Source organism: Tachysurus fulvidraco, chromosome 16 (assembly GCF_022655615.1).
Source record: "Tachysurus fulvidraco isolate hzauxx_2018 chromosome 16, HZAU_PFXX_2.0, whole genome shotgun sequence".
Lineage (NCBI taxonomy): Eukaryota > Metazoa > Chordata > Actinopteri > Siluriformes > Bagridae > Tachysurus > Tachysurus fulvidraco.
This window is the reverse complement of record NC_062533.1, coordinates 13,212,095-13,226,763: the sequence shown is the minus strand read 5'-3', so window position 1 is coordinate 13,226,763 and position 14,669 is coordinate 13,212,095. Positions and strand designations below refer to the sequence as shown.

The 14,669-nt window shown below is 35.2% G+C and overlaps 1 protein-coding gene across 3 annotated transcripts in view; it reads right to left on the bottom strand.

The window, feature by feature from the left end:
- The window catches only part of LOC113655653 (filamin-A-interacting protein 1), a 36,643-nt gene extending 32,964 nt beyond the window's left edge, over positions 1–3,679 (bottom strand). The window contains exon 1 of one of the 3 annotated variants that reach the window (XM_047801692.1): positions 3,306–3,679. The gene's annotated coding sequence lies outside the window, so the exon portion shown is untranslated. The remainder of the gene's footprint in view (positions 1–3,305) is intronic. The other 2 variants (XM_027166308.2, XM_027166307.2) reach the window with 2 other exon arrangements.
- Between the last annotated feature and the right edge of the window lie 10,990 nt (positions 3,680–14,669).

The following is a 14,669-nucleotide window of genomic DNA, read 5'->3' as shown; positions in this document are numbered from 1 at the left end:
AAAATCTATTTGAGCCGTCCTCCAGATGAACGTGACCCTATTACAGGTCACCTACAGTGGATGAAGGGCCATAACTCCAGAGCAGCGTATAAAAATAGAGATCATAAATGCAGGCCTGAGTTGGGGAAAGGCTCCAGACTTACTGTACTTCATTTCAGACCAAGCGAGAAACATGGATAGTTCTATAACACTTGGATTCATGTTTCATTTTTAATGGTCTGTAATAACTGAAATGTAAAAGCAAAGAGAAACAGTTTTGGGGCTGAGTGAGTGTGATCAATGAGTGAGTGATAAGTTTGGGGGTTTATCTCCAAAGACAGAGCCGTCCATATCCAGAGGAGTGACATCACTGGCCAGATGTACTTCTCTAGCAGCCTGGTCTCAAATGCCTTTCTGCTGGGATGGAAATGAGATCACTTCCCTCATAAAGTAAATGCAGAGAGAGAGAGAGAGAGAGAGAGAGAGAGAGAGAGAGAGAGAGAGAGAGAGAGAGAGAGAGAGAGAGAGAACAAATGCTGACTATGTCCAATGTCTCCACCATTTATGACGGCTTTTCAGAATTATCTTCCAGTGCTCAAAGCTCTCAAGGGTTACATTCACAGTGAATCTCTCCAAATATCTTACAAATTATAGAGGCATCTGAAAGAAGTTTAAATTAAATAGATATTACAGCATTCCCACGATACCTTTCTGAAATGTTTAGGAATGTCTGAAAGGACAGGTTGTAAAAAACGAGGTCATTGTTCCTCAGGTTTTTTAGTATCTGTTTTTTTTCTTTTTTTTCTGAATGTGTGTGATAAATGATTATCTCCGGTATGTGTGGTTGTGTTATGACGACCAGGATACAAAGAAAATTCTATGTTTTAATGGCTGGAATTTTAAGAAACACCCACTGAAAGAAGGCTGGGGATCTTCAGATGCTTATACGCATACTGTCCTTGTGTTTTTGTACCAGCTTAAATATGAGCTTAAATATAACTAAAAATACGAAGAAAAAAAGATTTAACCAATTTTTTTTAAAAATTAGTTACTCTGCAAATGCTGTTGAGCCAGATGAGCCAGAGTCAACCTTAAGCCTTTCACTCAAGATGTGAGGATACAAGTCTCCATCCATATATAGGCATCCATCCATTGAATAATGCACACACACACACACACACACACACACACACAGACACACACACACTTTAATTGCTATACACATCTACTACTTTCTAAATTCTATATGAGATTATGCTGAATAGAAATACTGTATAAAATTGAACCAAAACTACTTAAGTGTGAGATGATACAATGCTTTTAGATATCAATCCCACTGTTTCAACATTTAATAAACTCTTAAATGTTTACTGAGTTTCTGATCCGGCAGAATATCCGTACAAATGACTGTTCTGTAGCTTAGTACTGCAATGCATTTTACATTTCTTTTAGGGAAAAAACTAAACTAATATAACTCTGTGCTGTCTGTTATGTTGCTAAGCATCAGGCAGTTTCTGTGCTGTTGTTTCTCTCCCTCAGTGACATGGCTGAGCTGAATTAGGCTGCTGATCTCATGGGCCGGGCCACTTATCGCTTAGCTTTCAGCTGTGATGCCGGCTCGGGCTACCGTTTAAAGGAAAACATGGTGTTAGCCATTCCTGAGGGTGAGAGAGGCAATTAAGATACCTCTGGAAAAAAGCATTACGCCTCTGTGGTACAAAAAGGAAGGACAACATAATGTTTGTGAGTTTGTGACTTATTTCATTTAGACTGAGAAGAGACGTCAGGAGTTTACAGTAAACTTGCAATGCCTTCTATTATATGACCAAGAAAAGCAAATCAAATGAAGTAGAAAAGTTATAATGAATCTTTCACACAGTAAATGAAATGGTTGATTTATAAAAGAAACACAAAGTGAAACTTGCCAAAAAGAAATAGAGAGGGGATTGCCTAGAAATTTGAGAACTATGTTGTCCAGGATATTTATATTTATAGCAGAAATATGAGGACTTCAATGTCCAACAGGGAGCTAGTTGTTATTGTAATATTTGGGCATATAACTTGCTGTCAGCCAAGTGAATAACACCGGCTCAAATCACTTTTCTATGAACTGAACAAAGTGATATAAACTCTTAAGTTTAATACGACAGAATGTCGTTATTTAATACTACACGATTCGTGTAGATTTGCTTTGCTAAAATGGCTTTAGCATGGAATTTCCGTACAGAACTGAAGACCAGATATCATCTACCGTTAACTCATCCAGAAAATAAGGACTAATGAAATGGCTAATGTATTCAGAGCTATCTTACTCAAATCTATTCTGTAGATTTGCTAAAAGAAATTTGTGAAGATAAAGATAATCAGATAATCAGGAAAGAGAACATTTTATATTCAATTATATTACCACCAGAACAACTTCTAGCTTTCCATTACAATTCCACCTTGAAAAAGCAGTTATCCAAGATGGCCGCCCCATAACACACATGTTTGGCTAAATATTAATAGTCAATTAATATATATCAATAATATCAATATTTTTGATATATATTTTATAAAGGTTACAATAAATACAGTGCAATGTTACTAAAGAATCTGGTTTGAGGCAGATATTTACAGGCAGTTATTAGCCATATTAGTTTCATATTTCCAGTGCAAAGCTAATTATTATTACTAATTAATATATTACTATTACTCTCTTTGTGAATATGAATGTGTTTGGATCCTAAGCTTTTAAAAAAAAATTATGTTTAAACATCTCTCAGGAGATGATTGAGGCTCGGTATCTGACTTATGACACTGTCGCTGTATCATTTCTTTGTCAAGTCTAAAAGCTTACCTGTCACCTAACTCTCCTGGGTGTGATGCTGAGCTCTCCACCACTCTGAGATGTAATCCGTTATAGCAATGTATGGATGCATTTCCTGAACAGATACTTTGCTGAAACTCAGAACTGCAGCCAGAGAATTTTGAGTGATTGCTTTCCCTCGAATATGTGACTCCGAGAGTAACTCACATGAGTCGTACAGCAATGAGTCAATGCACACATGTTACAGTTTTGGTGATTATCGTTCCCCTAGACATAAATCAATAATGAACAAGGGAAAGGGAAAGGCTTAAAAGGCTGAATATGTGCACACATATCAAGGACATGTCCATTCTATTGGATGTGGTAAAGTTGCTATTGCAAAATGGGAAATGTTCAGTAATCATTTTCCCCATGAGGTTCTTGTTCAGTTTTTATAAACACACATGACAGTTCCTTATACCAGTGTCGGATAATAGACATAATAAACACAAGCTGAGAAACAAGAGCAGTGCCTTACCTTTCAACAATGGTCCCAAGTATGAATGCTTACAGAAAGCAAAGCCCCAGTCCTTCTTCTGATTCAGTTGAACAGCCCAGAAGGAGACACCATGAGAAAGAGAACTCTTTCCAACCCTCTTTCCTTCGTCTAACTCCCTGTCTGTGTTTTGTCCTCTGTCGAACTCTGCGAGCAAGCAGAGACACTCTGACATGCTTAGAAGGAGAAGAGAGAGAAAGGAGAGTGTGGCAAGAGAGAGAGAGAGAGAGAGAGAGAGAGAGAGAGAGAGAGAGAGAGAGAGAGAGAGAGAGAGAGACCAATCAGAGAGAGGAGGTGGTCAGATATTCTCTATCACCACCAGCACTTAAAAATTCAAGCTCCAAGCTCCAAGTAAGCAAGGTCAGAGAAAACCAAGCAGACCGTTGGTAGACTCCCACTCCACCTTTTTGTTCCACAGAGTGAAATTAAAGTGGAGTATGGAGTGTAGGGACCAGAACTGTGTCTATATTTAACCCCCGTTCTCACTCACTCATTGCTGTTAGCAGCTGAGCAGATTGTGGCCGAGCTTTCCAGGCCCAGCTGACAGCTGAACTCTCAGACTCCCCCATAAACACAGAGATCATTCCAGCAAAGCCTTATTCTACGGCCTGAAATGGACTTGGCGAACACTGGCCCAAGTTTATACCAAATCCAGGCCAGTGTCAAGCTTTATTTAACATGTTTATGAGAAACATTTTCCATGAAAAGGATCATCTGTGTCACAGTATATCCTGCTTTATGTCAAACAAACAAAACCAGGTCTTACATTTACATTTAATATACAAAAATCCTGGTGAGCACAGAGATGGGTAAAAGGTGTAGAAAATCTATATAGAATTAATCCATAGAGTGAAGATTTTAGATGGACAAAGTAAGAAACAGACCACAAAAATAATATGATTAAAGCCAGCTAGAAGCCATTAAATGATATTTATTTAAAATAATTTTAAGCAATAACTTATAATAAAGCTCTTAGAATAAAATTAATATGTATCAATAACATTTTACAATGTAATCAACGTACATGAGGCTGTCAAGTGTTTCTTTTTTCCTGAAAAAAAAAGTAACGCAATTTTCACTGTAATACACTTCATCTCCTCAATCGGGTGGAAACAGAAGTATTTGAAATTAAATTATTTCCATTTCGTTTCTCAAGTCAAACTTTATCGATTGCTTTTCTATCAAACCATTCACCAGGGAGTTTTTCCTTTCCACCGTCAAAGCTGTCTTGCTCATTAAGGCTTTAAATCGGATTTCTGTAAAGCTGGTTTATGACAATGTCCATTGTTAAAAGTGTTATTATAAACCAAACTGAATTTTAATTGAATTTATTCTCACACGGTTCTTACAGCCTTTGGAGGAAAAACAGATTATTCATGGCACGTGGTTGTTTTTGTATAACCCTCATTCTTTATACACAATCAGAATTAATCCTGCAAGATAACCCTAACCTTACCGGATGAACCCTGTGAACCAAATTAGGAGTGCTTTAATTTGTATGTCTATTAGTATCAGTTTGTTTAATCTGATTAATTAATTTCTACAAAAAAAAAAAGATTTTCTTATACGGTTGCTTTATTGTTTTAAGGGAGCCCATGCCACGATAACGACCATCATCATGCACAGCTTTACTAAAAGAGTCATATAAGACGCTGCTAGCAGCTTTTACAAGGCTTTCACTAAAGTGTGACTCATCTGGCAAAAGATCTTCAAACAGTCACACTGAGGCATCTTAGGTTACCCTCACTGAGGTCTCGAATATGTGTCTGCGTACACAGAGAGTTAATAAGAAGACAGAGTCAGACAACGAAAAAGTAAAAAAGTTTTCACAGTAGATAGGTGTTGAATGCCATTTCCCAGGGATTGGGATTGAAGGGATTTCCCAGGCTGAACACACACACACAAACACACACACACACACACACACACACACACACACACACACACACACACACACACACACACACACACACACACACACACACACACACATATAATTAATTAATTGATACCATCTTTAGTCACTGTGTTAATATTATACTGTGTTAATACCATATTATATATCCATCTAGGACAGGATGATTAAAAAGCACAAATGTGTGTCATATGTGACATATATATATATATATATATATTCCCTTTTTGCTGTTATAATATCCTCCACACTTCTGGGAAAGCATCCCACTAAAGCCTGGAGCGTAACTGTGGGGATTTGTGCTCATTTAAGCCACAAGAGCATTAGTGAGGTCAGGCACTGCTGGGTGAGTTGTTCAAACATGAAATCTACAACAGATGATTTGCTGTTAAGAAGTATCAAAAAGCTGATTCTTTTTGTGTCTTCTATACATTTCCTTCTGTAAATTCTGTAAATGTACTGGAAGCTTCATGTACCAAATTAAATTCCTTGGGTGTGAGCCATGAGGAGAAAGAGAAAATATCATGGGATGTCCAAGCGCCATCATGGGATGTTTCATCAGCAGATTAAGGGGATGACATCAAGAAATCCTACCAGTAGCTAGACAAGGCCAGTCTGAAGGATGCAGGTTGTGCAAAGACACTCCTGAAAGAGTACAACATATAGCAGCAGGGTTAAACAAGTGGCTGGGCTAGTGTATCTGTGCAGACTATGGGTTAGAAGTCCCCAATTCCCAATGGGCCACACCAGAGAAGCTTCATGTACCAAATCAAATTCCAAATCAAATTCCTTGGGTGTGAGTCATGAGGAGAAATAGAAAATGGTTGTGAAGACAAACAAATATCTATGTTTCTGTGGGATTGAAAGTTCCAGAGTGACATTCAGCTACTAGCTGGTCAAACACACAGCTACTGCCCAATTAGCTGTAGTGGTGACATACAAGGAAAAGGATATTACAGTTGTGATAGATCTGGCAATGCCAAATAACAGTAACATCAGGAAGAAAGAGCATGAGAAGACTGAGAAGTATTCAGGTCTAAGGAACAACTGGAACAGATGTCAAAGGTGAAGACCAAAGTGATCCTAGTGTTAATAGCCTCCCAAATTGAGAGAGTGTCTCCAGATTTTGGGGATGTGGTAGCCTAGTGGTTAAGGTATTGGTCTAACAATTGTAAGGTTGTGAGTTCAAATCACAGGTCCACCAAGCTACCACTATTGGTCCCTAAGGAAGGCTTGAAAACCCCCTGTTGAGAACAACCCAAAAATTAGATACAAATGTAAGTCACTCTAGATAAGGATGTCTGACAAATTCTGCTCTCAGGTCTCTGTCCAGAATAGTGCAGACTTACTGTAGGAACAGCAAAAATAGTGTGCCAAACCTTGAAACACAAACCTTATGGGACAGGACCCCAGCTTTCTCAACCAGCCACCCTTAAAACCTATACAGTTTCAGAATGCTTCCGTTCATTCATGAATGGTTTAAGCTCTGTAATGCCTGTATAGAAAAGATGCAGTTACATAAATACAGTCTGCTTTCAATATTAGATTTGTCAAGATGATTTTCATTTAAGAAGAACATGAAATTAACTAAAGTATCTGTCTTGCTGGATTAACTTCCTGAATCCTCCAACGCTCCAGCCCAATCTTTACATCATTTCCAATCACCATCAGTCTACCTCAGTGAGCATGTTCCTCGTTGGACTTTGGACTTTTTATATATCCCACTTCACTTCATGGACTCTTTATAATTTATAATATTTTTCTCATCCTCCTGTTACACAGGGCAATTGTTATAAATAGGTGAGCAGAACTAAACCCCCTTGGTTTTCAAACATAAAACCTACATTTACTGTTAAAGAAATATCTGAAAGCATTTTTTTCAACAGAAAAATATGAAGCCTATAAAGTCGAACAAGAATGTTAGTGTAAGCGATTAGATCTGATATTTTTCAGCCAACTGCGCTGACACATCTGTAACACGTCATCAACAGTGACTGAAGAGGTGCATGTGAAATACAGTCACGGGTGGAACGAACATTAACGAGGTGGATTATTTACTCTATCATACTTTTTTCCTCTTGAATGCTATTAGAGAAGAAACTAAAAGAAAACTACTTTGCTATACGTTTGTGGATATCACACTCCCATGCTTATACAGCCAAAGAGCATTAGTGAGATGAGGCACTGAAGTCAGGTGAGATGTTCTGAGGATTTTCCTGGGGTGCAGTCACTATTCCAACTTATCCCAAAGATGTTTAACAGGGTTGAGGTCAGGGCTCTGTAGAGGACCCTCAAGTTCTTCCACTCCAATCTCCGCAAACCAGAGGCACTGTCAATCTAGAACAGGTTTAAGCATACAAAGGCATTCTACATAATTGTGTGCTTTTGACTACAATTCTTATAAAGCACATATGGGTGAGATGGTCGGGTGTCACATTTGGATACAGATGAGTTTTTTTCTTACTGTCTCTACATGACAGTATTTAATATAATGGAGTTACTGTGAGAAAAAAATCCTCAACCACACCTAAAGGATGCTTTTGAATATATTGTTTCTCTCATATTGTTTAATGACACGAACACTAAACCTGATTTTTTTAAGTTATTTTGAGAATTATTTTGCCATATTAAATGCAGTGGAGAACTTTCCTAAGATTCAGTGATGACTGGCAAATTAAACAAATGCTGGAAATGGAAAAAGGTCATCTGGTCAGTTTTGTGTTGATTTATTCTCTTGCTGATGTGAAAGCTTTGAAAGGTCTTTACTGCTGGTATAAAACTATATACATATTTATAAAGGTTTATTGCACTGATTTTGTTCATTTTCCCAGCTTACGATAAAAAAGCACCTGATTTTGTAACTCAGTACTGGTATGGAGACAGACTTGTGATCTGTTTTCTTTTTTTAGTTGATCAAAGTCAATTTCCTTTGGGAATATCTATAATAATGTCATGGCAAGTAAGAATATTTCTTATTTCTGATTACAGGAATTTTATAAATACATACAATTTTAAATCCTTTTTTTAAAGTCATATATTTACTTCTGTGGTGCCCAGCATCCAAAACATTTCTGTCATATTTAAGGTTTGAAGATGTGAAGTGGTAACAAGCATCATGGATGGCGTAGCAGCTGACACCACTTATCACTAATCTGTTAAAAGCTACACTCAGTGCGTCTCAGCATGAGATTTTTTTATTTAGGCTGATAATTCCCGATGACATCATCCTCGGACATACTCTTCCTAATAATCAGACTCATTTCAGGGAAATATCCTGAGTTGTAATGACTCAGGTCGATTATATTACAAGACTGTCTGCTTGTGGGTTTTTTCTTTAGAAAGGAGTTCAAACTCATACATCCAAAGCATTTAAATACACTAACACTGTAAAACATGAGTAGTTTGGCTCAGTCATTGAAGACTTGGCCCATTAGGCTGGAGTAATAAAAAGAAAAAAAATTACACAATGTACTGTTAAGAAATGGATCATCAATGGAACAGTATGTGTAAGAGCAGAGGACAAGAGAACACACCATCTGACCCAACACAAAACAGTCTCGCCCTTGCTTCAGTGAGGAATCCATAATATAGATTTGTATCTGTGAACTGCTGCTGTAATTATAAAGAAAACTGTCCTGTGCTCATCCCAGGACTCTTATTCCCTATATGCTCATACGGAACATCCTTAAAACACATTGATGCCTCTCACTTGCTCATTAGGGATTTAATTCTGGGATGTAGACCTATAATAAAGGAACCACCTGAGGTAAGACTGCCTTTTGCTTAGCACTGAGGCTTTTTTAAATACTAATAATAGATGTGCAACATAGGAATGCATTTTATTTAGCATGGCAGGGTGGTGTGAGGTGATAAGGGATCCCTGCACTGGTTCATTTGTAGTGAAATGAAGGGTGGGCCCTGACTGGGTTTCTGCCCAGGGGCCCAGGATTTACTAATCCATCCCTGCTGCCAGGAAAGCATGAATAACGCTCTGATATCATTTGCAGTCTGTATTTTGTTATATATAAAAAGCCTTCCATGCTCAGGCCAAACATAAAACATTTGTGCCTTTACACTGAAAAAAAAAACAAAAAAACCTCACATAACCTTAAAAAATTGTATAATGTAAAACAACCCAGACTCACATTTAGCAAAATCAGAATGCATTGCACAATAGGGTTTGAAATCTTTAAAAAATCTCGTTCTGTAAAGTCTCATAATAACAAAGTATTTTTAAACTATTCATAGAGATATAGAGCAGAAAATGGTGCATATTTAGTGTAATTTAAACAGAACAGTGAGCTCACCATCCACATTTCCACCATCCTCTCTTCCCAAAGATTAGATACAGTAGCGATAGTATACTGACTGGAAATTGTTCTGATATACAGCTCGAATGATTGTGGGATCGCCTCAAGCACCACTATTCTTATTCAACATGTAATAAAAAGAATGCCTCTGTTGGTGATGCATCTGTAGGTCATCACTGGACCTTTTATTTAGATCTCAATTACTCCTCCAGACTAAAGCTACTGTAACATCTGCTCTATGTTTGCTCTTATCTCAGGGATGTGGTAGCTTAGTGGTTAAGGTGTTGAGCTCCCAATTGGGAGGTTGTGAGTTCGATTCCTACTTCCACCAAACTGCCACTTCTGGGCCCCTGAGCAAGGCCCTTAACCCTCAATTGCTCAGTTGTATGAAAAAAAAAAAAAGACGCTCTGGATAAGGGTTTTTGCTAAATGCTGTAAATATAGGTAATTTCAATCTGATGTCTCTGTGCTTTTTAAAATTTATATGTATGTTATCTGCCAGGACATATTTAGAAATAACTCAGGGTTTGAGGTGGATTTGTATTTTTGATGGTGTTACTAAGCTAAAGAAGTGTGTTGAGTGTGTGACGATTTACACTCAAATATAACCTGGAGACTTGTAGCTCAAAATATAAATAAACTCATTTTGGACACGTGTTGGATAATTGATGATGTTTGGGGAGAAACTGATTATATTTATACACTGATTGATTTTCATTTTTTTTTACTGCTTTTTCTTCTGCCTTTAAAGTAATGTGTTTATCTATCTATCTATCTATCTATTTATTTATTGTATTTATGTTTTTTCTGCTAAACTTTTCTTTTTTTCTAAACCTTTTATTACTTATATTTTAAGCTACATTGCACTTTGTGCCTAAATGTATAACACCTACATGTTAACAGATGTGTTCACTTGTCAGCATTAAACATTTAATATATATCAAACGCTCATATAGAGGAATCATTGACTTATCCAGTTTATTTAATCTATGTATCTACAACATGGAACATACCCATAGATGACAACAACTGTGTTTATTTTGTTATCAATCCAAGAAAATATTAACAATTACTGCAAATGTGTTCACTGTGGCTATTTTTTATTATTTTGTCCTAAAGAAAATAAAGAGGGATGACGTATATTTGCATGAGAGTTCTGGAACTGTGGTTTCACATTGTGTTGCACACCCTAACACAACCATCCTCCAAGGCAAAACAATCAAATTCATGACATGCACAATGCATGATAACATTCCACAATACTCACTGCTGATGGACATGAAACACTGTGTGTGTGTGTGTGTGTGTGTGTGTGTGTGTGTGTGGGTGCAAACATTCCAGGAATCACAGCATATCATTATAACTCTCACTTAATTACACTGAGCCGAAGGTATGTACATGTAGATGAGTGTAACTAGCAGAACAGAGCTCATATTCAGAAAGCGCGCTGAGAGACACAGAGACTCGATTCACACAATGCTGATGGGAACCACAGTGTGTAACGTGTGATTGTGCGTAAGAGTGACGGAGAATGTTGGCATTCTCTAGGCTGCTTACGCACACTCACATGTTAAAAATATAATTAAATATAATTATAAAATTCAAAATAATGAATAATTTACAGTGAGGTAAAATAAGTATTCAGACAATATTGTTTTAGTTATTTAGTCTTTTGACTTTTTTAAACATGATGAAAAGTATGTATCAAATAGCAAAAAGAAATATATTTTTTTAAATGAATAGGTTAAAAATAGGTATTCAGGTATCACGAATTACCAACTTTTGTTTGTTGGAAAATTACAGATTTGAGTTTGGTTAGAAATGTTTGGTGGGAAGTAATCAGCTTTTGCAGCATTGTTGTTTGATTTCATCCAGCAAATCATCTTTAGTTCCTGATGTTTATTAACGGTTATTAACAGTGGATGGACTAGGCCATGCAAGGTCTTCTTAAGTAAGTTTGGCTGTATGTTGGGGCCCTTATATTTTTAATATTCTGTCCAGATAAGGGTTTTTGGCCAATAAGATTAATTTCATGGTGCACTGTTCCATTGTTGCTGTTTTCTTCAATAATTATGTAATGTCTTCATATCATGATGCTCTCACCTTCATACTTTCATACTGTGTGCATCATGTTCTTAGGGTCATACACGAAATTCTTCTTTCTTCCAAAATTACCAGCAGAATCCCTTCAAAAAGTGCTAGTTTTTTATTTATCTGTGCAGTGTATTGACTGAATAGAATGTATCAAAAATGCTTGTAGATGCTTGTCTTTGTGCTCCTTTTTACTGCAGAAATGTTTGTGTTTGGTCCCTAGATGGCGTTAGAGTAACAACAACGACAACAACAACAAAAAAGAGAGACCCCCCCCCCCTCATTCCTTATATCAATCAGTATATTTAAGTGTGTGGTAGGATGTGGAGGGGTGTGTGTGTGTGTGTGTGTGTGTGTGTGTGTGTGTGTGTGTGTGTGTGTGTGTGTGTGTGTGTGTGCGTGCGTGCGTGTGTGTGTGTGTGTGTGTGTGTGTGTGTGTGTGTGTGTGTGTGTGTGTGTGTGTGTGTGTGTGTGTGTTTGCTCTTAAAATTCATGAATCAAATTAAGCTATTAAGATAACCCACAAAAATCAATAAATAAACAAACAAACAAATTAATAAATACGCTGTGACTGTTATTTATTACAGTAGCGGAGTAAACAAGGAATAAGGCAGATGCAACACACCTATACCGAAACATTTGACTCATATAATATAGTGTATATAGTTCAAATCAATCCATTTCCTTAATATTTAGATACTTTGTCATACAACTGAAAATAACCTCAACAGCAGAATGATTTGAATCCTTTACCTGAATCCAACCTATTGAACGAATTGAATTGATTTCCGATTCAAAGTCATACTTTATCTGTAGCTCAGCAATTAAGCTCAAACCTGCATAGGAATCAAATACATACAATCCATCAGTCAGAGTTTTAGAGATTTCATCACAGTACTGAAACTTCTGGTTAAAGTAGAGGTTGTACCTCTTTGCTTGATTTGCTTGATTTTATTGTAGCTTGTGATACAGCAGATCAGAATATTCTTTGTCTTCCGTGCCATGAAGATTTTGGACCTCCACTAAAATAAGGCAGACTCTGTGAGAATCCTGAGACATCTAGAGATCTACCTGCTCTAGTTAGACTCTGTTATACTAAAGAGGAGATGCCAACTCCATGTGGTCTTTTGCATCAATACAACATTTGTCAGTCTGTATATTTATAATAACACCCTTCAGTGTCACTCATATGAGGATGAGGTTCCCCTTTGAGTCTGGTTCCTCTCAAGGTTTGTTCCTTTACCATTAAAGGGAGGTTTGCCTTCCCAAAGTCGCCTCAGTCACCTCAGACTTGCTCACTGGGGATAAATACAAACATTTAAATATATCTAATATTAATCTTGAATTCTGTATTATATTAATCTTTATATTACTCTTTATAATAACCTTTTGTTCTATGTTTATGTTCTGTAAAGCTGCTTTGAGGCGATGTCCATTGTAAAAAGCGCTTTACAAATAAAGTTGAGTTGATTTGAAAAGTATTCTTCAGACTACAAAATTTTGTTAAAGTTCTTTCCATGGCTCTTTGTTTACGATCATATACACTGATCAGTCATAATATCAATATCATAACAAACCACCTACCTACTATTGTGCAGGTTCCCCATGTACCATCAAAACATTCTGACCCACTGAGGCAAAGGCAATTTGTGCTACAGTAGTTCTTCAGTGGGCTCACACCAGACAGGCTCACATTCGTTCCCCATGTGCATCACTGATCCTAGGGTGTCCATAACCCTGTTACCAGTTCACTGGTTGTCCTTCCTTGGGCCACCACTGGTCCACACATTAATTACGAGCTGCTACTTACACTTTAAATTTATCATATAAGCTTATGACAAAAACATTCAGCTAGTTTGGACTGTCATTCTAGCTAACAATGAAGAGATTAGGAACAAAGAAAGCTCTTTGTTAACATTAGATATTGATTTCTCATATTTCCTATAATGTAAACCTTTTGATCTTGAGAATTTTAACATAAGTATTTTATTTGAGTAATTCAATATGTATGTACTGTATATATTTACCTCTTCTGTTATTAAACTGCATTCATTTCATGCATGGACTATTTTTATTGTAAATGAAAATATTATTATTTATTTATTTGTTTGTTTTGTTTTGTTTTTATTTTCAGTTGATTTTTTAAATAAAATCTTTTAATCAATCTGGGTTTCGCATAATTATAAAAATTAAGTTAAAAAATGTTTTAAAAAACTATTCATTTAAATAAACGAATTATAAATACACTAAATGATAATTAAATATACTAAATGATAATTAAACTAAATAATGTAAATTAAATACAATTAAATTGTATTTATTAAATTAAATAAAATAATAAAATAAAATAATAAAATAATTTATTAAATTAAATAAACTAAATAATAATTAAATAAACTAACTAATGTCAATTAAATAAAATTACATTTTATTTATTAAAATGATTTATTAAATTAAATAAGCTAATAAAATGTATAAAATAAAATAATATTTATTAAATTAATATTTATTAAAAAAATTAATAAATTAAATACACTAAATAATAATTAAATAAACTAAATAATATATATGTATATTAAATAAAATGTAATTGTATTTATTAAAATTGTTTTTAAAATTAAATAAACTAATAAAACGTATAAAATAAAATAATAAAATTATTTATTAAATTAAATAAACTAAATAATAATTAAATAAACTAAATAATGAAATAGAAAAACTATTCGTTTAAATAAACAAAATAATTAAATAAACTAAATAAAAGTTAAATAACCTAAATAATAATGAAATAAACTAAATAATAATTAAATAAACCAAGTAATGTAAATTAAATACAATTACATTTTATTTATTAAAATTATTTATTAAATTAATTAAACTAAATAATAATTAAATAAACTAAATAAAAGTTAAATAATCTAAATAATAATGAAATAAACTAAATAATGAAATAAAAAATATTCAATTAAATAAACAAAGTTATTAAACATATAATAGAACGACATTTCCCATGACGCCTAAGTTAAACGC